The sequence below is a fragment of the Capra hircus genome, chromosome 11, assembly GCF_001704415.2.
Source record: "Capra hircus breed San Clemente chromosome 11, ASM170441v1, whole genome shotgun sequence".
Classification (NCBI taxonomy): Eukaryota; Metazoa; Chordata; class Mammalia; order Artiodactyla; family Bovidae; genus Capra; species Capra hircus.
The window spans coordinates 24,088,362-24,115,942 of record NC_030818.1 but is presented as its reverse complement, the minus strand read 5'-3'; the positions used below and the strand labels follow the sequence as shown (position 1 = coordinate 24,115,942).

The following is a 27,581-nucleotide window of genomic DNA, read 5'->3' as shown; positions in this document are numbered from 1 at the left end:
GGTGTATGCTCAGAACTAGGACTCTGATCATACAAGGGGTGGAGGGGAGAACATGGAATCTGGAGGTAGAATAAGTGTTTCCTGCTTATCGGTGCAGTGATTTTGGGTAAACCATGCTATGAAAGTGCTTCGGCATCCGCAAGGGGCTATACAAATTTTATCATCTTACAGGGCAGAGTGGGTTACAGCTGGCCAGGCAAGTGGAGATACAGGAACACACTGTATTTGATCATGCTTACAAATGCCAGAGCTTGTTTCTTTCTGCAAGTGGTTTTCCCTTCTTCAGGAGTAAAGATGTTTCACAATCATCCCTTTATTTAACACTTCCATCAGAAACTTTTTTGTGCACCTACGAAGTGTAAGGTACAACATGGGGCACTGGGTACAACAATCCCTGGCCTAGAGGAACATGGTCATGAGGGGGAGACAGGCAACAAACAAGTGAACAGTTAGACTTGCAATTCCAGATTGTGATGTGCTGTGAAGGGAACTGACAGGGCTGTGGTTGAGGACCCTGGGATGAGGGGTGAAGGGAGCTCTGCTGGCTCTTTCTAGGATGTGGTTTTCTGAGCTGGAAGGAACCCTGGGCATCATTGGTCTTTCCTCTCATCCTCGGTTGGACCTCTGTATAAGGATCCCAGACTCGGGAGAGGTAATCTTGTTTTAGAAGAGCTGCCCTCAACACCAGGCTCCCCAGGCTCAACACCAGGCTCAAGACGGTATTGACTCTGCCTGCAACGCAGGAGACCCCAGTTCGAGCCCTGGATCGGGAAGATCCCCTGGAGGAGGGGATGGCAACTTACTCCAGTATTCTTGCCTAGAGAATCCCATGGACAGAGGACCCTGGCGGGCTACCGTCCATAGGGTTGCAAAGAGTCGGACACGACTGGAGTGACTTAGCACACACGCACAACCATTGTCCCACTGCCTCCTGTCTGAGGCTGAGAACATGCTGCTTCCTGTCCCCTCCCTGGGATCTGCCACCTCAGTGTTTCCCACCACCTGTGTCTCCCCCACAACAGAGGAGAGAGGCTCCTATCTCACCAGGGAAGATTCCTGTCTCATCTTGCCTGAGCTCCACCCTCTGTAGCCACCGAGCCAGCTTCTGGGATGCCAGCTCCCAGGCCTGCAGGCTGAGTCAGTCAATGCCAGAAACAGTCATTTTGGGACTTGCTTAGTTTTTTTTTTTTTTTTTTTAGCAGGAGGCTGCTGAAGTCTGCTTCCTGCTCATGCTTGCCTCCCTGGGACAACTTGGCACCGTCTGAGGTGGCCCACTCAGCACCCCGTTTCTGGATTAGCCACCCTCCAGGAAGCCAGCTGGAAGCTTGTTAGCATTTATTACCTTTTTCAGCTTGAAAAACTCTGCCCCCTGAAATGGACTAAGAACCATGAAACAGATCCGGGCAGTCACATCTGAACAGAAATGAAAATAAGATGTTGAGTGGCAGGTGTTTACATGATCTTGCTACTCTGGGGGTCTAGTTGATCCAGTTGGTTGGTAAAGAGGAGGAAGGACCCCTTGAGAGGCCCTGTGGTGTTCTGAGCTGGGTGGACACCCTGGGCTGGATGTCACAATATCTGGACTCTGCTCTTAACCAGATGGAGACTTTAGGTAAATTACTTCACCTCTCTGGTCTCAGTTCCCTTAATTGTGAAATGAGGAGTATGGGCTGGATGACTTACCTAGGCCTTCCTACATCAAATAATGTAATTTCAATATAGCATTTTCAGATACACTCATTGAAAACAATACTTTCCAGTCTCTGTACCTTTTTTTCCCCTTTCTTTCCTTCTTTCTTTAAATAAGGAGTGGCCAGGAAAGGGAAATCAGAGGTTGGTTCTCTGCTAGTGAGATACCATGTGACTCCATAGTTTTTATAGATTGGTGACTTAAATTCTTTGTCTGAAACTGATTTCTGCACAACTGAAAGCCTTGCCTTGACCCTCCCAGACTGGCCTCCGGCCTTTTCTGCACTGGTGTATGCTCAGTTGTATCCCACTCTTTGTGACCCCATGGTCTGTAGCCCTCCAGGCTCCTCTGTCCATGGAATTTTCCAGGCAAGAATGCTCGAGTGGGTTGCCATTTCCTACTCCATTGGTGGGTTCAGGAAAGCGATCCAATTATTTCCCCAGTCACCATCAGACAAGAAGGGAAGCCAGGCATCAGTGGGCCAGACTAGAGGCCAGGAATTGAAATTGTTGGCATCTGGTAGCTGGCACACGTGCCTAGCACCACCTTCTTTAAATGCTCTTCCAGTTCTGTCCTGCTCTGTGTCTCTTCCCTGCCAGCCTGGCAGGAGGGAGGGGGAGGAAGTTTGGGGTCCTTATTTGCGGCCCCCAGGGCCTTGGCAGCTGGCCTAGTCCAGGACTGTGCCTTCCCACACTCTGGCCCTCACTGTGCTCTGGAAACACTGTTCTACTACTGATCCCTTTGGTTCCAGGGATTAACTCATGCGATGGTTTCTTGCTGGGCACATTTCTTCTCTTAACCCTGACCAGGTTTCTACAAATACTCCCATGTCAGGTAAATTCTGTTTCTTGTCAAGCCCCTAACTGTTATGACATCCAAAGAGAACATAAAAAGTGACCAGGAATTAAGATAATATTCATCTGTGCTTCTCAACTATGGTTGAGCTTTAGGCTCTCCAGGGAAGTTTATAAAAGCACCGAGCTTGGGTTCTATCCCTAGAGATTCAGATTTAATGGTCCAGTGTAGAACCTAGGATTGATATGTTTAAAATATGTACAGCCTGAGTATGAACCAACCAATACCATTGGTTGGTATTAATTGTTGGGGCTGGGGAAATTGATATCTTTTCCCTGAGAATCAGAATTATTTCCTTGGTTACAGATGTTCACTCTTTTCAAGTGTTTATGATATACAATTTCATACCTCCACAAAAGTAGGGGGAGGAGAGCAGTCAATATGCATGTATCCATCACCCAGATTCATCAATTGTCAAGTCATGGCCCATATGCTGTATCATTTTATGTATTGTATGTGTGTGTTTAAAAGATGACTGCTTGTTTTTTGCCCATTTTTGAGTCTTTGTCTTTTTGTTGTTGATTTGTAGAAATTATTTACATGTGCTAAATACAAGACTTTTTTTTTGTAGTTATTTGATCACATATGTATGCTGAAAATAGTTTTTCCCAGTCAGTGACTTGTCTTCTTTTTCTTAGTAGTGTCTATTTGTTTCAGCAACATTAAAAAAAAAAGATCCTCTTCACCTTCTAAATTGACTTGGTAAAATTCATTTGTTGAAATTGATTTGCTTTATGTGTGTGCTTATTTCTGTATTCCTTATTCTGCTCCATTTTACCAATTTGTCTCTCCCTACTCAATACCATACTGTATTGATTACTATGGCAAGGATAGCAAGGAGATCAAATCAGTCAATCCTAAAGGAAATCAACCCTGAATGTTCATTGGAAGGACTGATGCTGAACAACAGCTTTATTGTTGTTGATTAGTTACTAAGTTGTGTCCGACTCTTTTGCTTCCCCATACACTACAGTGCACCAGACTCCTCTGTCCATGGGCTTTCCCAGGCAAGAATACTGGAATGGGTTGCCATTCCCTTCTCCGGGGGATCTTCCTGACCCAGGGTTCGAACCAGAGTCTCCTGCATTGCAGGCGGTTTCTTTATCACTGAGCCACCAGGGAAGCCCTTAGCAGCATTTCTGGCTTCTATTTACTAGATGTTGGTAGCAACTGTCACCCCGGGACAATCAGAAATGCTCCAGACATTGCCAAATGTCCTCTGGGGTCGAAACTGCTACTAGTTGAGAACCACTGTCCTAAGGTGTTAGGGATAAGCTATCAAATGACTGCATTTTAAAGCTCTTTGAAACACTTCCTTTCTGTGTGGTTATGTCATCAACCTGGTACATACTCAGATTCATTTGGTTAATTTTGCTTTGCAATCTTAACTTTGCTTTAATTTTTAGTGTGTTTTGTAATTGTATAAAATATTTATATGGGTTTGAAGTCAAATGTATAAAACAAATTATAGTTGCAGAAATCTAGCTGCTAATTCTATATCTTCCACCTAGGTTTTTACCTACTGTGAAGAAAAAACCATGAAGAAAACATTTGTTTTGTTCCTCAGCTGTAGGTTGGTTTGTTTCTACCTCGGTCTTCCTCTCCTTCCCTCCCTTCCTTCCTTCTCCTTGTACTCCTTTTCTTCATTTCTCCTCCTTCTTTGATTATTTTTTCCCCTTTCACTTTTATTATTCAGCTTTATTGAGATATAATTGACATACAGCACTTTATCTGTTTAAAGTGTATAACATAATGATTTGACTTACATATATCATGAAGTGATCACGATACATTTAATGAATGTACCTCATCTCAGATAATTATGAGAGAAAAAAAATTTTTTTCTTTATGAGGCGCACTCTTAGAATTTACTTAACCATTTTCATATATAACATGCAGCAATGTTAATTATATTTATCATGTTGTATGTTACATCTCTAGTACTTATTTCTCTTATAACCGGAAGTTTGTACCTTTTGACCACCTTCATTCTATTCTCCCTCCCCCTACTCCCCACCTCTAGAACCACAAATCTGTTCTCTTTTTCTGTGAGTCTGTTTGTTTTAAAGTATAATCTACCTACAACACTATATTAGTTCTTGGTACACAATATAGTGTTCTGATATTTCTATACATCTTAAAATGATCACCATTCTTTTTTTAATATAAAAAGGCCACTCTTTTTGAAAAATTTAATTAGAGGACAATTACTTTACAGTATTGTGATGGTTTCTGCCATACATCAACATGAATCGGCCACAGGTATACACATGTACCCTGCCGCTGTCCTGAACCCCCTTCCCCCTTCCCTCCCCATCCCATCCGTCTAGGTTGTCACAGAGCCCTGAGCTTTGGGTTCCCTGCATCATACATCAAACTCCCACTGGCTATCTATTTTGCATATGGTAATGCATATATTTCAATGCTATTCTCTCAAATCATCCCACCCTCTCACTTCCCCCACTGTGTCCAAAAGTCTGCTCTTTATGTTTTTGTCTCCTTGCTGCCCTGCAAATTTGCCTTGCAAATCATTACTATCTTTCTAGATTCCATATGTATGCGTTAATATATTTGTCTTTCTGACTTACTTCACGCTGTATAATAGGAAAAGGGCCACTCTTAACAGGACAAGGAAGACTCTTTGCGACCCCATGGACTGCAGCGTACCAGGCTCCTCTGTCCATGAGATTTTCCAGGCAAGAGTACTGGAGTGGGGTGCCATTGCCTTCTTGGGACAACAATAAGGGATGGGGCATCATGCCAGGGCTAGGAGCCTAGGAGCCATACTGTGTGTGGCCTGAGGAGCAATAGAGGCAGTGGTTGTGGGAGCCCAGAAAGGGTGACTTTATGGAGAGGGTTGCCTTTGCTAGCTGTGTGCACCCAGCTCAGCTGACTTGGTAGGGAGGGATTTTAAAGGTAGGTAGGTAGGTAGCTAGATGATTTTAAAATCTGATTTTCCTTTCTTCTTTCCTTGTAATATCCAAATGATGCTTCTTAATGTCTGGATCTAACTGAAGCCAAAGGGCAAGGGAACGCACTGATATGGCATATACTTAACCTCCTGCTGCAAAGAGGCAGATGGAGAAAGGTAGAGAGTAGATTTGAAGGGTAAATGGAAAATAATCGGCACACTACTTGTTTCAACTGCTTGTATGGAGGAAGGAAATCAGCATCTCTGGAGCAGTAACTATCCATTAGGCTCAGTGCCAGACACTTGACTTATCCCATTCCTCTAATATTGACACACCTTTCCTTGTTCCTATGCCTCAGGGGAAGAAGTGGGATTCAAAATCTGTGCCATCTCATTTCACAGCTGTTCCGTGCATTCCACCATGATGACCCTAGTATCAAATGCTTGGGGAGCCAAACAGGGAAGGAGAGCTTCTGCTGCCTTCTGTGAACATTCTGAACTACAGCAGAGAGTGAAAAAATAGGGAAGAGGTAGCTTACTCGAGGACGATATCTTCTGTGCATTGGGACAGCATAGGGCTGATAAAAACTTGCTTTCAAAAAAGGGGAACTGGAGAAAAGGGCAGTTGAGGCTTATCAATGGTTAGCATGTTCATCACAATCTGTCTTTGGGAAGTGAATCATTTCCTGGGCCTTTTTTCATGGGTTCTTACCCGGTATTCATGGAGCCTTGAAGATCTATGGTTGGAAACATGTTCCAATATAATTGGTTCCTTTGTGATATAATGTAGTTTATTTGTGCACTTATAGACTTTACTGACTGATGTAGCTAGACATCCCACCGTACAAAAGATTAATGACCCCAATGTGACAACGAATTCCATTGGTTAGTAATAGAGGACTTCAGTTCTAGTGAGAATATGATTAGAAGCCTGGCATCCCTTGTATAGGGTGTGCTCAGTCGTGTCCGACTCTTTGTGACTTTATGGACTATAGTCCACCAGGCTCCTCTGTCCATGGGATTCTCCAGGCAAGAATACTGGAGTGGGTTGCCATTCCCTTCTCCAGGGGATCTTCCCAACCATGGGATTGAACCTGTGTCTCCTGAATCTGGCCACAAGCTAGAGACAGATTTCCTCTTCTGTAAAATGATGTGGTCAGGTTCCATGGGTGCCTAAGGTTCATCCTGGCTATGACACTATTAAGCTATGAAGCTGAAAGTGAAAAATGTGAACATGAGGATAAACGAGAACACAGTGTTGGTTGGTTTGAGGGAATAATAAAGGGATTTTACCACAGATAAAATTTTGCATTTATTAAATTAACTTAGTTACTTACCATTGCTAAATGAAAAAGGAACTATTGTTTTCCTGAAGACTGAATGCAGTATCTGACTAATTCATGTGGATAGATAAGGTACTTTGTCAGTTTTTAGTATGACCACTGGGTGGCACAATTGCTCCACATTGTTAGTAAAAACTATTCTGCATTTTTAGGTGAAGTAGGTTTTCAGGGAGGCTGCTGAACCTGCAGCTCCTTAAGGAGAAATATACAGTGGTCATAACCAGGAAGGACATTAAGAATTATCTTATTTAATCTCTTTTATTTTATTTTAATTGCACTATTTTATTTTATTTAATTTATGTGGCATATAAATATATTTTGACTGTAAGAGAATTAAGTTTTATATTGATATATGCCCCTCTTCCCCTCCTCCTTTCTGAAGGCATGTTCATACCTTGCCCCAGAAAAAACTCATTGTTAACCCTTTGGGGTATTTCTTTAAGGTCCTTCTTTTGTACTATACACATAGGTATGCTGCTAAGTCACTTCAGTCGTGTCTGATTCTGTGTGACCCCATAGGCGGCAGCCCACCAGGCTCCCCCGTCCCTGGGATTCTCCAGGCAAGAACACTGGAGTGGGTTGCCATTTCCTTCTCCAGTGCATGAAAGTGAAAAGTGAAAGGGAAGTCACTCAGTCGTGTCTGACTCTTTGTGACCCCATGGACCGCAGCCTACCAGGCTCCTCTGTCCCTGGGCTTTTCCAGGCAAGAGTACTGGAGTGGGATGCCATCGCCTTCTCCGACACATAGGTATATGTGCAGTCTCTTCTTAATGAACATTCATGCAACATCCTGATTTTGTAAGTGAAGAAAGACACAGGGTAGGTTTGGAGCCAATATTGTTTTGTGGGAAGAGCCTGTGCTTTAAAGTCACACAGACTTCTTAGGTTTTATATTTTGATCTTGCAACTCTTAATAGTTAACCAACCTTGGCCAAGCTATTTAGCTCTCACTTTAGGCCCTCATCTTGCAAACTGTTCAGGTGGACTAAAAATGATGAATACATACCAATGCTCCTAGCTCAGCTGGCCTGGAAGTGAGAATTAGTTTCCTTCCCTAGCACTCTTTGCCATGTTCACACAACTCCATAGTGAAGAGCACAGTTTTCTCCATCCTTTGAAGGATGTGAACACGTGGGTATGTGTATAATCATCAGTTCAGTTGCTCAGTCGTGTCTGACTCTTTGTGACCTCATGGACTGCAGCATGCATGTACAGCTTAATGACCTGATGACCTATCCATGGGAATCCTGCTGTTGCCAAAGCCTCCCCTGGTCACTGTGGCACTCTTCTAGCCAGGTTTGGGGAAAAACTGTATTTGAGGGCCAGAGGGAAATGCCAAGGGTGCAGAATGGCACAGGAGTTCAGAAAGGCTCAATTGACTGGGGTTCAAGTTCAGATTCAGCTCAGGTCTATAATTTGCGAAACTCCTAATGTTCTCTGTGCCCAAGTTTCTTTATCTTTAAAACCAGAAAGATGAATTTGGACTCTGTTAGAGCTGATACTAGTGAGAAGCTAGTATCATGATGCTTTCCTTTTTGCCTTGTTTTCCAGAAAGCTCAGAGCCAGATCGAATGTGAATTGAAATCATTTTTCTTGCCCCGAGGTTTCAAGTAAGAACCTTCCACTGCATGGTTTTATGTTGGTTATTATTTTAATGTGTGAATTGTGGATCAGTAAAGGCAATGATGAGGAGATGAGCTGGACTTCCTGCTAATGCAGGCATGTGGGGGCTTCAGGCTTTGTCCCTTGGGATACCACGAGCAGGAAGGGATTCTTACCTCCTTTTAAAATATTTCACTCTTGGTTTTGCATAAGAATTCCTGATAGTTCATTTGGCCATTTAAGAAAATCTTTTCAGATAAGTTTGAAAATAGTCGTTTAAAAATAAGCTCTCAGGGACTTTCCTGGTGGTTCAATGACTAAGACTCTGTGCTCCCAATACAGGGGTCCTGGGTTCGATCTCTGATTAGGGAACTAGGTCCCACATGCCGCAACTAAGAGTTCACTAAAGATCCTGCAGGCCTCAATGATCAAAGATCTCACCTGCTGCAACTAAGATCCAGCATAGCCAAATAAATAAATACTAAATAAATAAATAAGATCACAGATCTTATTTGAAACTCACAACAGTCTCTGAGACTTGATCACAAAGCATCAGGCACACAGGGACATTAGTTGAACTGTGCTGTATAAAAACAACACAACCTTAAAAACATTAAAAAACAAAGCCTAGAATAACAATGTATCTGTTTCAGTTAAGAAAGTCCTGAAAAACGAAGTGGGCTTTAGAGGAAACTAGATCAGGCAGCACAGGTCTTGAGGGCAACTTTGTGGGGTGATGGGTTTGTTTCATCCCCAGGTCGACTGAGCCGCATCAGGTGGGTCCACCCGCTCCCTGTCTCTGTCTGGTTCTGAGCTGCTCACTAAGTGACAGCTCTGTCCCCTGCGAATATGAGTCTCACTTACGGCCACCACATGGTTCTCCTCAGGAGGTCAGAGGGGCTGTGGAACTCACTTTGGAGATTGGAATCGGTGTTGCTGAGGCCCCTTGTTCTGCCCCTGTCCCTAAATTGGGAAAGGTCTCTCTCCTTGGTTCATTTCCTGTCTAAATTGACCAAAGAATCTAGCGAGGTTCCTGGGGCAGGGTCTTGGAGCTCCCCAAAGGGACCACCTCAGGGACTCCCCGGATCCCTGATTATAGGACTCCTGGGTGGCGCTTCTGAGATGCAGAAGGATCTGTTCTGCAATTAAGGAGAAAGGAGGAAGACAGACTTCAGAGCAAATCTTTCAACCATTCTGCAAAGCAACGCCATTACTGTGAATTCTGGAATGAGCTTGCTGTGGGTGAACAGGAATGGCCATTGCCAGCGTGCAGGTTTTCTCTCATTTCAGGCAAGTGGGGGAAGTGGGGGAAGCAGCTGCAGGCTTTGGGTGTTATAACAAGTCTCCTGTTCTGATGTAAAGGTTGAGTTTTCAATAAAGAGGAGATAGGTGTTTTGATGACACAAGAACTATAGGAGAATTCCTTTATAGCCCAGTAGAAGGGATGGGAAATAAGCTTGCTGGCCTCCCTTGACGAGCTTCTGTTTTTTTTTTTTCCTGAGTTAGAGACAGGCACAGGCTACAGTCAAGGCTGTGTGCTACGCTACTGCTAATTTGAACTAAATAGAATTTGTTCTCATTTCTATATGAATTGCTATTGATGCTTTTTTCAGCATCTTTCTTGCCAGTGTTCTCCCACTGGAGAGTCTTGTCTAAGTAGAACTGTACCTAAGCCATTCAGGCCCAAGCTGCACAGCATTAAGCAGAAGAAAGCCTGCTTGCAACAGCAGTGTTTCAATGGTTGCTATCTTCCCTCCTCAGGAAACTGGGCAGCTTTTTCAAAACGCAAAGTCAGCTAAGTTGGTGCAGTGCTGAGATCCGATTAAGAAAGCTTTGCTTTTCCATTCTGTCTTTCAAGGAAATGATTTTCAAAATCTTAACAGTTTTGATGCCAAAGGAGAAGGAACAAAGCTGAAGTTGATGGGGAACGAAATAATTTTCCAAAAACAGAGGCTATTTTCACAATGAAAGGGAAGATCAGTTTTGAATTGCTGCACTGGGGACAAAGTGGTGCTGCAGACCTGGGCTTCAGGGCTTCGAGTGTGAAGTGTGCAGGGGACCCTGGCACTTGGAAGGAGCCAGATGTTCTGCAAGGTCCACTCAGCTTGGCTAAACTTGTAAGTCCCGCAAACAGGGCTTCTTCCCTATGACTCCAGACCTCTGAGCTGCTTTTCTTAGAGAGCTTCAGAAAACCTTTAATCGTAAATTCTTTCTCTGTTCCTTTGAGAGAGAAATCTTCTCCCAGCCTCTCGCCAGGGTTCTAACCCAGGAATGTCTTTCTCAAGGACCTGGGAGTCATCCCTTTGAAATGAATCATCAGGAAACTTGGCTGTGATTATATCCCAGTCTGTGTGGGCAGGTAGGAATCGTAACTTCCATAGGCGCCAATTAGCAAGCACAGATGGATGGCCTGATCACATTGACCAACCTCCCTGCTAACTTCTTCTAGTACTTTTCCACCAGCTCATCCCAGCACTTAGCAACTCCCCTGCTTGCCTTTTTTGTTCAACCTCTCTCCCCTCTTGCTGCAAGAGTCTTGAATAAAATCTTCCTTGACTGTTTAACTCTGTCTAGTGCAATTTTCTTTGGCACTGTTCAATCTAAACCCTCTTTCTGAGACTCTGGAGTCAGGGCCACTCTCTGTGGAGGAACCTCTTCTCCTCAGATGGAACTGCCCTGAGAGATGCCCCTTCCCCTACTTTCATTTCTGGTTGGAAGAACTTCCTTCCGGTCCCTCTGGTTACCATCTGTAATCCCAAAGGTGCTCCCATCAGTATTTCCTTAGCAGAGAGGATGCGGGGAAAGGAAAAGAAAGCCAGCATTTGGCTGCTTCCTGGGTCTGTTCTTGTTTTCCGCAGTGGTCTCTCTGTTTTGTAATTTTCTTTAAAAAAAAAAAAAATCTTCTTTTAAGGAATTCGCTGGCATCCCAGTGGTTAGGACTCAGTGCCAGGGTATGGGGTTTAATTTCTGGTGGGGGAACTAAAATCCCACAAGCCATGAGGTGTGGCCCAAAAATTTGAAATTCTTGGATGGGGAATAAATTAGAAATGTGCTCATTGGTGAGAGAGAACATCCCTTGAGTGGCTGTGTTGGGATTCGAGGAATGAATATTTTACTGGCTTTACTTAGAGAAATGTGTGGGCCACAGGGGGTCCACGTCCCACTGAGCGAGGTGCTGTAGTGCCTGGACTCAGCAGTCTGCCCACTTGGGCTGATTCTCCCCTCCACTACTTGATGTGTGACCATGGGCGAGTTGCTCACACAGCGCCCCGTGCCTCAGTTTCCCCACCTATAAAATCTGGGCCCATCCTAGGGTTGTCATGAGGGTTACACGCTTACTTGTGAAATGCTTGGTACAGTGTACAGCATAAAGTAAACTTCCAATAAATGCTTAGGCATAATCATTGCAGTAGGCACATAATTTTTTTCCCCCGAAAGGAAGCACACGCAGTTGTTACCAACTAATCTTTGGGGAGAGACAGAGTAGGGAAGGAGATACTGCCTTTTGATTTTGTACTTGTACTGTTTCAACTTTTTAACCCTTTACTTCTTTTATTTAAAGATTTCGATTAACTACACATTTTTAGGTTTTTGGTAAATTAAGTGAACTAGCCCATTGATAGTATGGGAAGAAATAGTGGTCTAGAAACAGGGCTTCAATAAATCTATGCCATTTCAGAGTAAAATTTAGAAATTTTAAATTAAAAAAAAGAAAAGTAAACATGTGAAACAAATGCTAATTATTGCAAGTACCTTCTCTTAAGTCTATTTGATTTGATTGACTTAAGTTTACATAGTAATCCACCAGCATCACCGCTGGGAAAATACTTAATGTGTTTCAGAGGTGAACTGCCATGCCTGGTGACACCATGATGTATTTTTGGGTGGAGGGAAAAAATGTATTGTTTCAAACCTGATAACAGAATTTCTGCCAGAGTGGCATTGGCCTTTAGGAAAATTTACTGTTATCTTCCGTAGATATGAGGGGATGCTTCCCTCTGCCTCCTGTACCCACTGGCTGAATCAGAAACCAAGAGAGATGGAAACTCCTTTTTTTTCAGAAGCTAGAACCGTGTTAGAGTCCCACAGGCAGCTGAGAAAGGAGGAGGTGAGGTGCTCAGGATAGAGAAAAGCAAGAAAGTTGACCAGGGAGAGGTTCTTGGAGGAATGGTCAAGGGGGAGTTGGGAACGAGGGTGTGTTTTCGCTTTTAAACACATTCCTACTTGCTTGCACCAGGTCGTGGCTGTGGCGTGCAGGATCTTTGATCTTCGTTGCAGCACTTGGGATCTTTAGTTGTGGCATGAGAGCTCTTAGTTGCGGCATATGGGATCTAGTTCCCCAAGCAGGGATCAAGCCTACATGCAGGAGTGCAGAGTGTTCCTGGGACCACCAAGGAAGTCCCTGGAACCACCAAGGAAGTCCCTGGAACGAGGGTGTCTGATTTGAGGTTATCCACTTTGCAGTGGTGTCCCCCACAATCACTGTTCCATGTAACTGCTCTTGTATAAGGGTTTTGAGGAAACGAAGGAAAGAAACTAGGGAGGAAAGGAAAGAACAGCCTTAAGAGGTCTGACTCAACTGAGATAATTATTCAGGGGGATGGAAAAATTCAAACCTAGAGGAAATAATGAAACCTCTTTGAGAGATATTGGGAATGTTTGGTTTCCCACTGTGTGGGGACAAGAAGGGTATAGCCATTTCTTCTAGTAGCATGGCAGAAACTTTCGACTGTCCCCCAGCATCTGTTCTTGCTTTTAACCTAGAACTCCCTTAGTGTCATCATGGCACATGACAACCCTACTCAAGACCACATTTGTTTTGCAGCTGGATGAGTCCCGTTGACCATGGAAATAAAAAGAATGTGCAAACATGTAATTTCCATCTTACTCCCTTGATGGAAAATGACTTATCTCTCATCTCCTCTTTTCCTCCTTCCATGACCTAGAACATGGAAGTAGCAGGAAGTCCATTTGACCACAAAGATAAGGACAGTGTCTAAGAGTCTTGTCATAGCCTATGATTGCAGGACCTCCCTTTCTAGAGTTTCTGATTCAGTAGGGTTGAGGTAGGGGCATGAGGATTTACATTTCTAGCAAGCTCTTGGGTGATGCTGATATTGCTGGTCCAGGGGCCACGGAAGATGGGAGAACAACAGAGTAGGAGCCTGGGTCCCTGGTGTTCTTGTGGAGTCACCTAAGCCACTGTGTTATGTCTGGACTGTTACTGTAAGAGTCAAGTGAACTTCTGCCTTTTTGGAGCCACAGTGTTTTGGTATCTCTCCCTTTTTAAAGCAGTTGTACTGTATCTTAATACAAATATTACAGGTAAGGGTAATGTTATATGGCTGGAGGACTTGGGGATACTGGGCTCCTGGCTTTTAAGTTCAACATGGGTGATTTTTATTTGGAAAAGTAATAAAACAAAGGTAATTACTTGTTTAATGACATAATGACTTCTTTTATGAGAGTATAACAGGTATGCAGTGGACTGAAAACATTCTTTCCACATCTGCATCATTGCTTATTTTCTTGCCTTGGGAAAAATCTAAACCCTTGTATGCCCTTGTGTTCTCATTTAAGTAGGGCATGCAATTTCAGTGCTGTTGTTCAAAGAGAGTTACGTTGTCTTAGAAGTCTTTGGAAAGTCAAGCATTTCCTTTTATGTACTTGTTAACATTAACATAGGGATAATGGTTCAGTTCAGTTCAGTCACTCAGTCGTGTCCCACTCTTTGTGACTCCATAGACTGCAGCACGCCAGGCTTCCCTGTCCATCACTAACTCCTGGAGCTTGCTCAAACTCATGTCCATTGAGTCAGTGATGCCATCCAACCAGCTCATCCTCTGTCATTCCCTTCACCTTCTGCCTTCAATCTTTCCCAGCATCAGGGTCTTTTCCAATGAGTCGTTTCTTCGCATCAGGTGACCAAAGTATTGGTAGCAATAATAATGACCTTTGCTGAATGCTTACTAGGTATCAGGGACTATGCACTCTCTATGCATTATGTCATTTATTCTTACAGTGACTGTATGAGGAAGCATGACTATAATCTCCATTTTGCAGATGAAATTGAGGCTTGTGCTATCTGTGTGTGTGTGCTTAGTTGATCAATTGTGTTCAACTCTTTGTGGCCCCATGTACTGCAGCCCGCCAGCCTCCTCTGTCCATGGAATTTTCCAGGCAAGAATACTGGAGTGGGTTGCTATTCTCTACTCCAGGGGATTTTCTTGACCCAGGGATCAAATGCATGTCTCTTGTAAGGGCTCAAACAACAGGTCAGATTCCATTCCACATCTACCAGATCCTAAGTCCATGAGCTTAACCGTGGCAATATTCTCTCCCTCCCTGGTGAAAGACCATTCTCAGGTGGTTTTCAGGCTCAGTGTATCAGGCCTAACATTCGTTACCAATTGGGTTCTAGTTAGTGTATATATATTTTCAAATGCAGATATTTTATTATTTCTTCTTTGAGCAGTGGCACCTACCTTGCATAGACTGCTCTGGCTTTAGGAAACTGCTGTGGGAACTGTTAGTTGGAAGTGAGAACAGGGCATGGAGTTTAAATAAATGTATATGTATGAATGATTCACTTTGCAGCATAATAGAGAGTAACACAACATTGTAAGTCAACTAAACTCCAATAAAAATAAAAATTCACACTTGGGTCTCGATACATTAAAAAAAAGAAAAAGTGACAAATGGTTTTGTGTTGCCTGGTTTTCAGGCTGTGAGAATTTGCAGCTATGCAAGGTGTGGGATTCCAATACAGTGTTGGGCTTAGTAAGTAACCACTTGTCTATGGGGGCAACAGCAAGGGGCCACTTTTGACAGCAATTTCAGGCAGGGACCATGGTAGTATTCCAAATCATATGCCTCTGGAGCACAACCAGACTCCAACAAACACAGGCCAAACTGAATGGGAAGCTTTCACCACCATCAGTACAAATCCGTACATGTCTATGGAGGTTCCTCTTGGTTCTGGGCTTGTGGCTGCTTCTTAGAATTGATATTCTCTTCTTGGTATTCTCCTCAGCCTCCTGTCATTGCTTCAAAATTTGGCTGTTCTTTTTCCCATTTTTCCCTTAGTCTGTCTGTATCATAGTAAAACAATTATTGAATTAATTCATCAACACTCCATTACTTGATTAATTCCATTCTTACTTTAACAGGATTATTAGGATCAGGCATTGCCAAGAACAGAGTATATCTTTAACACAGACCCTAGGGATGAACACATTTTTGCATGATTTCAAAACTGTGAATCATTGTTCCTAAATGTGTTGATTAATCATTTGTGATAAATGGTAGGCCCATAACATCCTGTCTTTGACTTAATTCTATTCTATATATTTCAAGGCCTTGGTGTGGGGATAAGTAAACTTTTTCAGGGCCAGATAGTAAATATTTTTGAGACCATATGGTCTCTGTTGTACCTATTTAACTTAGGTGTTGTAGTGGGAAAGTAGCCACACACAATGGGTAAACAAATGAACATGGATGTGTTCCAATAAAACTTTATTGTAACAAGTGGTGGGACAGATGTGGCCCATGGGTTATATATTTGCTTACCCCTGATTTAGATGAAGATAAAAATTTATTCAGTGAACATTGAAGAGGACTTACAGCTGCTGAGAAAAGTTAGGGGAGGAAGAAGTAGCTGAATGGACAGGGAAGCCTGGCACGCTGCAATCCATGGGGTCACAAAGAGTCAGAGTGACTGAACTGAACTGAAGTAGTTGAGCCATGGTTAATAGGACTAAGATTAAAGCCTTGACTTTCTGGCCTCTACTTAAGATAACAAGATTAAATATGATAGGTTCAAAAAGATGACCTTGAGTATATAGGATGGGAGTCAACTTGCTGGGAGGAAATTTACATGAAAAATTCCCGAGTTGTTACTTTGCCTTAAAGCGGGAGGCCTTGCCTGCTAAAAGAGATGACCATCGTGGGCTGTATTGAAGGTTGACCGAACGTAGATCAGTGATATTCCAGTCCTGGTGGGTTGTTTGTGGGTCATATCACACCTGGAGTGGGGCTGCAATTTGGAGTCCTCATTTTGAGGGTCTGTTGATAAATTAAAGTGCATCTGTTAATTTTTTAATTTTTAAAAACTATTTATTTGACTGAGCCGAGTCTTAGTTGCAGCATGGGGGATCTTTAGTTGTGGCATGTGAACAATTCGTTGTAGCATGTGGGATCTAGTTCCCTGACCAGGAATCGAACAGGGGAATCCCCTACATTGGGAGCGAGGAGTCTTATCCATTGAACCACCAGGGAAGTGGATCTGAAGAGGGGGACCAAGATTATTAGGGACCAGGCCATCATTGTCTATGTGGAATTGTGAACTGAACTGGTTTCTTTAGTCAGGAAAGGAGTAGGACTTGTGTTTGTCTTAAGGGCCATGGCACTTGTACACAGCAGCCACACAATCAGTGCTTGACTGAACAATGTGCAGAGGGGTTACAAGAGGGACTGTCAGGCCTGGGATAAAAATGAACATTCTAGCAGCTGGAGTTGTCTGTCAATGCAATGGCCGCTTTGGTTACTTCCAAGCCTATAGAAAGTGCCAGGCACCATAGTGTTACTGGGAGGCACTAACATTTCCCTGTGTAGGAGGGAAACCAAATTTTTAAATATTCTAACAAAATGGGCTTTAAACAAAGATAAAAGTGAGTGAGGCCAGATGGGTGATTTTTATTGTTTGTAAAATCCAATAAAAATATTCTCTGTAGTGTACAGTGTCTTTGGCTGAGCAGGCATTCAAGTATTGAGGGGAATAATAAACGTTACTTGGAACAAATTGCTTGTATCATTCAATAGGGGAGTGGGAGAGACAATAACGTAAGTACCTGCAGACGTGCCAGGTGGTCAATGCCACGTGGAGTCGTTACCAAGGCTTTTCAAGGATGGAGGGCGATTCAGAAATGTGTAGCTTTATTAGGGGCTCTAAAAGAATAGTGAAGTCCTCCCTGTTACAGAACAAACTGTCTTTCTAGTCTGTTATCCTCTGGGTCAACTTGTGGAGCATTTGCTGTGTGGCAAGAAGAGGTCCATACACAGTGTATATTGATTTGTTTATCTTGCTTACAGCAGCAGTTCTTAACCAACGGTGATTTTGCCCTCACAGGGGACATTTGGTAATATCTGGAAATGTTTTGGTCTTCATAACTGAGGGAGGGCTGGAATCCAGGGGTTGGAGGCCAGGGATGGTGTTGTATACTCTGGAATGCACAGGACGGCTCTTCACAACATAGAATTATCTAGGCCCAAATGTTAATAATGTTGACATTGAGACACCTTGTTTTATTAGGACAGCAGCTGCTAGTATCATACCCCTTTAACAGATAGAGAAACTCAGGAGCTAAGTGTCTACTCCAAGGTCCTCCAGAGCTAGAAAACTGGATAATCACTGTTCTGTCTTGCCTCTTTGTTTATTTAGTGATTTTATAATGTGTGTAGCCTCCAGGAAGTACTGTGTGTGGTTGGTTCTTGGAACCAGCATGAAAATGAGCTGTTTTCATTTTCAATTTTATACTTAAGAGATATAAAAATTCTTAGCAAGTAACTCAGTTCTCTCCTGATGAGTTTGTTTAGAAAAGTCAGACCAAAAGCCCTGGGAGGCTCTAGAGACCTGGGAAGAGAGGGCACAATCCATTTTCCTCATTGTCTATGGTGCCCTTTTAGTGGGAGACGGCAGAAAAGTTACCTCCTACCTGTGTAGGGAAGTTCAGGTGATCAGCACTTGCTCATGAGAGCTGCCAGGGAAACCCTTCCATTTGTGACTTAAGAAATAGGTAAAAATTCTTTTTTTTTTTCCCCCTTCTTGCTATGGTCCCCAATCCTGACACGACTCCCTGGCCAGGGGTATGAATTTCTTTTATAAGTAGCTTGTAGCGATAAAGTGTCCTAAGGTGCAGATGTGTTATCTGGAAGGGCTAAACTAAAGTAAGTTTCTACATTTGTTCTAGAGATCCCTCAGGATTCTTAGGAAAGGACAGAGGACAGGGGATTTCAGTGGAGAGAAAAGAAAAAGGGAAAGACAAGCATCATTGACTACAGAGGAAGGGCTCCTATGGCTGGGCTTGGGAAGGAATGGACATGGAACCATTTGCTTACTGAATTGGTAGGAAACTGCCCCTGTCTTCTTTCTCCATCTTCAGTTCTCCTGCTGCTTTGGCTCCTTCTAGAGGCAGTCTCGGAGAAGGCAATGGCACCCCACTCTAGCACTCTTGCCTGGAAAACCCCATGGATGGAGGAGCCTGGTGGGCTGCAGTCCATGGGGTCAGAGAGTCGGACATGACTTCACTTTCACTTTCGCTTTTCTCTTTCATGCATTGGAGAAGGAAATGGCAACCCACTCCACTGTTCTTGCCTGGAGAATCCCAGGGATGGCGGAGCCTGGTGGGCTGCCATCTATGGGGTCACACAGAGTCGGACACGACTGAAGCGCCTTAGCAGCAGCAGCAGCAGAGGCAGTCTCAGAGACTATGTATGGGATGTGCATATAGTGTGTGATTGACCTTTGAGACGCTGGTATCCAGTGCAGAGCCTGGCGTGATTTTATCGATGCATCCATCCAACTGGTCTTTAATGAGTGCTTTGCACAGATCCTGTTTCCTGAATTCCAAAAGCTTAAAATCATGTCTAGGAACCAGGTAAGTAAAATGAAGGCCTCACAGTATGGAGAGTGCTCAGACCAAAGTGTACACAGGGGGCTTTGGGGCTTTAGGTCAGACTTGGGTAGGGAGTGATTAGGGAAGGTCTCTTGAAGTAGAAGTTTCTTGAGTTGATTTTCAAAGGCTCAGATTTAGTTAGCTAGTAAAAGAAGTGATGGAAATTATCTCACCCCAATGGAATAACATGTTCCAGGGTACAGAAAAGGAAACCTTGGAAGTGAAAGAGAATTATGAGGTTCAGCCATGTGAATGTGGGGGAGGGATGGGAATGAGCCAGGGATGTGGGCAGTAGCCACGTCAATAAGAACCTTTGTGCCACACTAAGGGCTTTGAACGTGGACCTGAAAGCCACTGAGGGCTGACACTGTGCTTTCAAAAGTGCCCTCTGGCAGCTGCCAGCAGAGAGCGTTGGAGAGGGGCCAGACTGGCGGTAGGAAATGGCGCTGGGAGCTTTTGTTACATTTTAGGGCGGAAAAGCACAAAGCACTGAGTTCATGACTCAACAGGAGCAGTGGCTAGGAAGGGACTGATTTGAGAAATACTCTGAAGTAGAATCTGCATGGTTGGTGAGTGCTTCTCTGTGGCTGACAGGAGTGCACTTTCTAACTCCCTCTGAAGTTGGGTGTGGCCTTGTGACTTGCTTTGGCTAGTGAAATATGAATGGAAGTGCTTTTATGGTGTCTCATCAGAGATTGTGCTGAAATGAAACTGTTGGTAAAAATTTTTTAAATGAAACATTTTAGCAGAATAGGAGATCAAACCAATCAATCCCAAAGGATATAAACCCTGAATATTCATGAGAAGGACTGATGCTGAAGCTGAAGCTCCAGTACTCTGGTCACCTGATCTGAAGGCCGGCTCATTGGAAAAGACCCTGATGCTGGGAAAGCCTGAGGGTGGGAGGGAAAGTGGGCAACAGGATGAGATGGTTGGATGGCAGCACTGACTCAATGGACATGAGTTTGGACAAACTCCGGGAGATAGTGAAGGACAGGGAAGCTTGGCGTGCTGTATGTAGTTCATGGGGTCACAAAGAGTCGGACACAGCTTAGACACTGAACAACAACAACAAAATGAAAACCACCCAGGGAGAGAGATCTTATGTTTAAATGCTCTGCAACCAGAAGACGAGAACGAATAAGACCAGCCCTCCTGGATCCATTCATAATCAGAATGAACCCTTGTGGTTTTGTTTTTCTACGGATTTTTTTAGCATTTGCTTCCTGTATTTGTCTAAATCTTAACTGGAGATACTCTGCAGTTCAAAGTCACACACATACACACATTCTCTTTCCATTCAAGCCAGGATATAATGTTCTAAAAGCTTTCAGAGAGAATAGGACTGGAATTTCCCTGGTGGTCCACTGACTAAGACTCTTGCGTTCCCAGTGCAGGGGGACTGGTTCAATCCCTGGTCATGGAACTAGATCCCACACGCCATAACATAAAGTTCACACGCTACAACTAAGAATCGTGTGTGGTGCAACTAAAGAGCCCGCGTGGAGCAACGAAGACTGAACATCCCAGGTGCCGCAACCAAGACTTTGTGCAGCCAAGTAGGTAAATATTTAGAAAAAGAGAGAGACTAAGGCAGTTTCACTTGCGTGTGGATCTCCAGTGATGAAGGGGCATATACTAAATGATCAAAGTTGTTGATTTCTAGTGTGTCTTCTCTCCCATTGGTTCAAGGTGTGGCCCTGCAGTCAACTCTACAGCATTCATGTTCTAATGAATGAGGACTGACTTTATTTGCATCTTTCCTTTTTTCTCTCCCACAAGATTGTTCCTCACTGCCCCCTCGCCCCCACCTCCCAGTCACTTCATTGCTAACTGGACTGTTGTGGCAGAGAAGATCTGGCTGAATCAATTTGACTTACCTTTTCCCCAGAACTGGTGGAAGAGACTGAAAAATGACCTGGAGAACAGTCTCCCTCATTAAAAAAATTCAGATTATTCTCTTCCTCATCTGGAAAGAGCAATGTGGTGAGTTTTGACTTCCCAAGTAGTTATTCCATAAGTTGTGGAATATGTCATCTTGAACCTATTGCTTGAGAAGTACTGTAGAGCTTTTGATGGCCCATAAAATGAGATGAGTCTTCATGGTGCAGGGAGAGGCTGTCTGGGATGCCTGGTCTGGTAGGAGAGAAAGAAAACAAAGGAAGTCTCTCAGTCATGTCCAACTCTTTGTGACCCCATGGCCGATAGCCTGCCAGGCTCCACTGTCTATGGGATTCTCCAGGCAAGAATACTAGAGTGGGTTGCCATGCCCCTCTCCAGGGGATCTTCCCAACCCAGGAACTGAATCTGCATCTCCTGCATTGGCAGGTGGATTCTTTAACACCAGTGCCGTCTGGGCTTCCTGGTAGGAAATGGTCTTTGCAAAAATTCTCTTCTGCCCTCCTTTCCTACCCACTGCCAAGATTTAAACTCACCAGCAGACAACTCGTTCATTACCGGGATTCAAAGGTACTAAAATAACCACAAAGAAATGAGATTCCTTCTTCAGATTGCCAGAGCAGGAAGTGAATGATCTGTGACTCAGAGGTATCTCTTTCAGTTAATCATGGCTAACTCTTCACTGCCTGCAATCCCTATTTCTCATTATGAAACGGGGAAGAAAAATGATATATGTGACATGGAAGGAAGGGAAATAGGCTGCATATTTCTACATAGGGTTGCTGAGACATGAGTCCTGAGCTTTTAAGATGTAGCACCTGCATGCAAAAGGCAGGAATGACAAATGTGTCTGAATCATTGGTTAACAAAGCTGGCCTCGCTTGGCTGATGGCCATCTGATGGTCTCTGCCCTTTCTCATCTGTTTCACAGGTTCATTGCCTGTAGGGAAACACGCTTAGCTTAGAACCCTCTTCCGGTCTTGCCTAATGCTTTGATAAATCACAAGAACCTTGGAATCAGCAGAAGGTGACTAGCAAAAATCTCTTTTCTGCCCTCTGTCCTGCATCTCAGTTCCCTGGAAAGCTGGCTCCACCTTGGCTAGGCTAAGACAGGAATGTTCTTTCCCAACAAGGTGGAAAACAGGGATTGCAGCTCTGAATTTCAAATGAGCAGGGTCCCCTGGCCTACCATGTTTACTTCCACAAGCCCTAGAAAAACAAACAAGACAATTGTGCTCATTTCTGGGAACCCTCATAATACTTGGCAGAAAAATTCTTTCTTGGTGGCCCTGCATGAAAGTATGTGTCCTTGGTTCTTTTGACAAGGCATTATTCTATGTCTTTAAATATAACTGTTATTCTTACAGTTTCATTGTTGTTGTTCAGTCACTAAGTCATGTCTGACTCTTTGCAATCCCGTGAACTGTAGCATGCCAGCCTTCCCTGTCCTTCACTATCTCCCAGAGTTTGCTCAAACTCAAGTCCATTGAGTCAGTGATGCTATCCAACCATTTCATCCTCTGTTGACACCTTTTCCTCCTGCCCTCAGTCTTTCCCAGCATCAGGATCTTTTCCAATAAGTCAGCTCTTCACATCAGGTGGGCAAAGTATTGGAGCTTCAGCTTCAGCATCAGTCTTCCCAATGAATATTCAGGGTTGATTTCCTTTAGAGCTGATATAACCTAAGGCAATAGTTAAAGAGTATATATGTTTGTGACTTGTGATCCTGATCAGTGGTCTTTCCCTTTGTAACCTGACTTACGGGTGGTGGAAGAGATTCTCTTTGTGATCTATAGCAGCTGTTGTGAACCTCATCTTGCCTCCACTGTAGTTCTCCAATGGGTTGATCTCACTCCTTGTGGCTACTGCTGTGGTCCATTTACTGCTGTGTTAAATGCAGTTGGTCCTCTGTGTGCTTGGTTTTCACATCTGCAAATTCAGTCAACTTCAGTTTCAATTGCAGTTGGTTGAATCTGTGGATGTGAAACATAAGAATATGGAAGCCCAACTATATTCATTGTATTCCTCCATTTTATGTACATGACTTGAGCATCCATGGGTTTTGGCTTCCTTGGGGGCTCCTGGAACCAATTCCCCATATTTGGGAGGACTAAGGGAGGACTGTGCATCCTTTGTGGAGGGTGGTGCTTTGAGGATATTCAAGATGAATCACCGATGGTAAAGTCCCAATGGCAAAATTATAAAGATGTTAGTGGAAATGGAAAAGAATCAATAGACTTGGTGACTGAATGGCTTTCAGTCATTTGTGGAACTGGAGTTCTATGTAGGTAAACTAAGGAGGAGCCTAATTGTGCAAAAAAGGTAAGAAGAGAAAATAATGAAAGGGGAGATCAGAAGAAGAAACTCAGGGGAAGGAGATTATTTGAGGCATGGTGGAAAAGGTGATTTCTGATCTAAAATGGCTATAGAATTGGTGAGTTGGCAATGAAGGCAGTCAATTTTGGGGGTCTGTTTGGTAGGCAGTTGGAAATTTTAGAAGGAACTGAGATTCAGAAGTTAGGTCAGTACCAGTGAGATAGGTTTAAAAGTATTTTGTGTTGAAATGGTAACAGTTAGGCCCAAGGGAGTAGATATGACTGCACAGAGAGAAGCATGCATGGAAAAGAACATATTGATAGCTTATGGTGAATGGTGTCGGATTCGTGATTTCCGAAGAAGATTTAACTTTGGGACCAGGCACCAAGCTTGATCACTCAACAGCTTTTGTGTAGCAGAGTTTTATTAAGGTATAAAAAGGAACAGAAAAAGCTTCTGACATAGATGTCAGAGGGGTGAAGGAGAGTGCCCCCCTCACTAGTATTAGCAAGGCAGTTATATACTTTTAAAATTAGTTATTATAGTAAATCAAAAGAGTATCTCAAGGTTGTAAAAACCCTACCAGATCCACTCTCATAATATACATTATAAGATATCAGGATTAGTCAGAAGGTTGTCAGGAAGGCGAAGCTGTCCTCAGTTCAGTTCAGTTCAGTTCAGCTGCTCAGTCGTGTCCGACTCTTTGCGACCCCATGAATCGCAGCACGCCAGGCCTCCCTGTCCATCACCATCTCCTGGAGTTCACTCAGACTCACCTCCATCGAGTCCGTGATGCCATCCAGCCATCTCATCCTCGGTCGTCCCTTTCTCCTCCTGCCCCCAATCCCTCCCAGCATCAGAGTCTTTTCCAATGAGTCAACTCTTCTCATGAGGTGGCCAAAGTACTGGAGTTTCAGCTTTAGCATCATTCCTTCCAAAGAAATCCCAGGGTTGATCTCCTTCAGAATGGACTGGTTGGATCTCCTTGCAGTCCAAGGGACTCTCAAGAGTCTTCTCCAACACCACAGTTCAAAAGCATCAGGATACATTGTTGTTATATAATCCCCAGTACAGAGTTTAATGGAGAAGCAAGTGGCAACCCACTCCAGTGTTCTTGCCTGAAGAATTCCCATGGACAGAGGATCCTGGCGGGCTATAGTCCATCGGGTCAGTGGAGAGTCGGACCCGACTAAGCAACTAACACACACACAGAGTTTAAACTGAGTTGTTTGTTGTGTAATCCTCAGTTCTGGGCTTAAAGAAAAAAACACTTTATGTGACTAAGACTAAGGAATGTAGAGAAAAAAAGAGTTTGTCCTTTCCTCCTCCTTGAGAACCCCAGACCCCTTTCTCCTCCTCTGGGAACCCTGGACTTCTTATCAACCTGCCTAGGAATTGACTCTCTCAATATGAAATATTTATATTTGAGGACTGAGAGGAGAAATGTGCCTAGGCCATGGAGACTGAGAAGAAACAGTAGAAAAAGGAAGATGTGAGGACATAGGAGGGAAAAAAAAACAGTTTAAGGAGAGGAGAGCTAATCAAGTATTGCCGAGGGGTCAAATAGGAGGAGGAGTCAAATAGGAGGAGGACTAAGATGACCATCGTGGGTCGTTTATTTTTCTGGAATTGAGCTGCATAAGTTGCTTGTATATTTTTGAGATTAGTTGTTTGTCAGTTGCTTCATTTGCTATTATTTTCTCCCATTGAGAAGGCTGTCTTTTCACCTTGCTTATATTTTCCTTTGTTGTGCAGAAGCTTTTAATTTTAATTAGATCCCATTTGTTTATTTTTGCTTTTATTTCCAGAATTCTGGGAGGTGGATCATAGAGGATCCTGCTGTGATTTATGTCTGAGAGTGTTTTGCCTATGTTCTCCTCTAGGAGTTTTATAGTTTCTAATCTTACATTTAGATCTTTAATCCATTTTGAGTTTATTTTTGTGTACGGTGTTAGAAAGTGATCTAGTTTCATTCTTTTACAAGTGGTTGACCAGTTTTCCCAGCACCACTTGTTAAAGAGATTGTCTTTACTCCATTGTATATTCTTGCCTCCTTTGTCAAAGATAAGGTGTCCATATGTGTGTGGATTTATCTCTGGGCTTTCTATTTTGTTCCATTGATCTATATGTCTGTCTTTGTGCCAGTACCATACTGTCTTGATGACTGTGGCTTTGTAGTAGAGCCTGAAGTCAGGCAAGTTGATTCCTCCAGTTCCATTCTTCTTTCTCAAGATTGCTTTGGCTATTCGAGGTTTTTTGTATTTCCATACAAATCTTGAAATTATTTGTTCTAGTTCTGTGAAAAATGTGGCTGGTAGCTTGACAGGGATTGCATTGAATTTGTAAATTGCTTTGGGTAGTATACTCATTTTCACTATATTGATTCTTCCGATCCATGAACATGGTATATTTCTCCATCTATTAGTGTCCTCTTTGATTTCTTTCATCAGTGTTTTATAGTTTTCTATATATAGGTCTTTAGTTTCTTTAGGTAGATATATTCCTAAGTATTTTATTCTTTTCGTTGCAATGGTGAATGGAATTGTTTCCTTAATTTCTTTTTCTACTTTCTCATTATTCGTGTATAGGAATGCAAGGGATTTCTGTGTGTTGATTTTATATCCTGCAACTTTACTATATTCATTGATTAGCTCTAGTAGTTTTCTGGTGGAGTCTTTAGGGTTTTCCATGTAGAGGATCATGTCATCTGCAAACAGTAAGAGTTTTACTTCTTCTTTTCCAATTTGGATTCCTTTTATTTCTTTTTCTGCTCTGATTGCTGTGGCCAAAACTTCCAGAACTATGTTGAATAGTAGCGGTGAAAGTGGACACCCTTGTCTTGTTCCTGACTTTAGGGGAAATGCTTTCAATTTTTCACCATTGAGGATAATGTTTGCTGTGGGTTTGTCATAGATAGCTTTTATTATGTTGAGGTATGTTCCTTCTATTCCTGCTTTCTGGAGAGTTTTTATCATAAATGGGTGTTGAATTTTGTCAAAGGCCTTCTCTGCATCTATTGAGATAATCATATGGTTTTTATTTTTCAATTTGTTAATGTGGTGAATTACATTGATTGATTTGCGGATATTGAAGAATCCTTGCATCCCTGGGATAAAGCCCACTTGGTTATGGTGTATGATCTTTTTAATGTGTTGTTGGATTCTGATTGCTAGAATTTTGTTGAGGATTTTTGCATCTATGTTCATCAGTGATATTGGCCTGTAGTTTTAAACGACCCAATCAAAAAATGGGCCAAAGAACTAAATAGACATTTCTCCAAAGAAGACATACAGATGGCTAACAAACACATGAAAAGATGCTCAACATCACTCATTATTAGAGAAATGCAAATCAAAACCACAATGAGGTACCACTTCACACCAGTCAGAATGGCTGCGATCCAAAAATCTGCAAGCAATAAATGCTGGAGAGGGTGTGGAGAAAAGGGAACCCTCCTACACTGTTGGTGGGAATGCAAACTAGTACAGCCACTATGGAGAACAGTGTGGAGATTCCTTAAAAAATTGCAAATAGAACTAACTTATGACCCAGCAATCCCATTGCTGGGCATACACACTGAGGAAACCAGAATTGAAAGAGACACATGTACCCCAATGTTCATCGCAGCACTGTTTATAATAACCAGGACATGGAAACAACCTAGATGTCCATCAGCAGATGAATGGATAAGAAATCTGTGGTACATATACACAATGGGGTATTACTCAGCCGTTAAAAAGAATTCATTTGAATCAGTTCTGATGAGATGGATGAAACTGGAGCCAATTATACAGAGTGAAGTAAGCCAGAAAGAAAAACACCAATACAGTATACTAACACATATATATGGAATTTAGGAAGATGGCAATGACGACCCTGTAGGCAAGACAGGAAAAAAAGACACAGATGTGTATAACGGACTTTTGGACTCAGAGGGAGAGGGAGAGGGTGGGATGATTTGGGCGAATGGGAATTCTAACATGTATACTGTCATGTAAGAATTGAATCGCCAGTCCATGTCTGACGTAGGGTGCAGCATGCTTGGGGCTGGTACATGGGGATGACCCAGAGGGATGTTGTGGGGAGGGAGGTGGGAGGGGGGTTCATGTTTGGGAACGCATGTAAGAATTAAAGATTTTAAAATTTAAAAAATTAAAAAAAATTAAAAAAAAAAAAGTAACACTGGAAAAAAAAAAAAAAAGATGACCATGGTGTTTCCACCTAGAAACATATTGGAGATATCTTTTCAGTGAAGTGCTTGATGTGGAAGCATCATTCTTGGGAACTGAGAG

General features: G+C 43.0%; 2 long non-coding RNA genes across 2 annotated transcripts in view; one reads left to right on the top strand and one right to left on the bottom strand.

Moving 5' to 3' along the window:
- The window catches only part of LOC108637107, a 55,462-nt gene extending 34,594 nt beyond the window's left edge, over positions 1-20,868 (top strand). The window contains exons 2-3 of the long non-coding RNA XR_001918750.1: positions 20,467-20,633; positions 20,857-20,868. This is a non-coding gene — a long non-coding RNA (uncharacterized LOC108637107). The remainder of the gene's footprint in view (positions 1-20,466; positions 20,634-20,856) is intronic.
- LOC108637106 lies at positions 16,033-21,593 on the bottom strand. The gene is made up of 3 exons (XR_001918749.1): positions 21,510-21,593; positions 20,955-21,210; positions 16,033-16,465 (listed from the first exon to the last, which is right to left on the bottom strand). It is a non-coding gene; the product is annotated as an uncharacterized LOC108637106 (long non-coding RNA).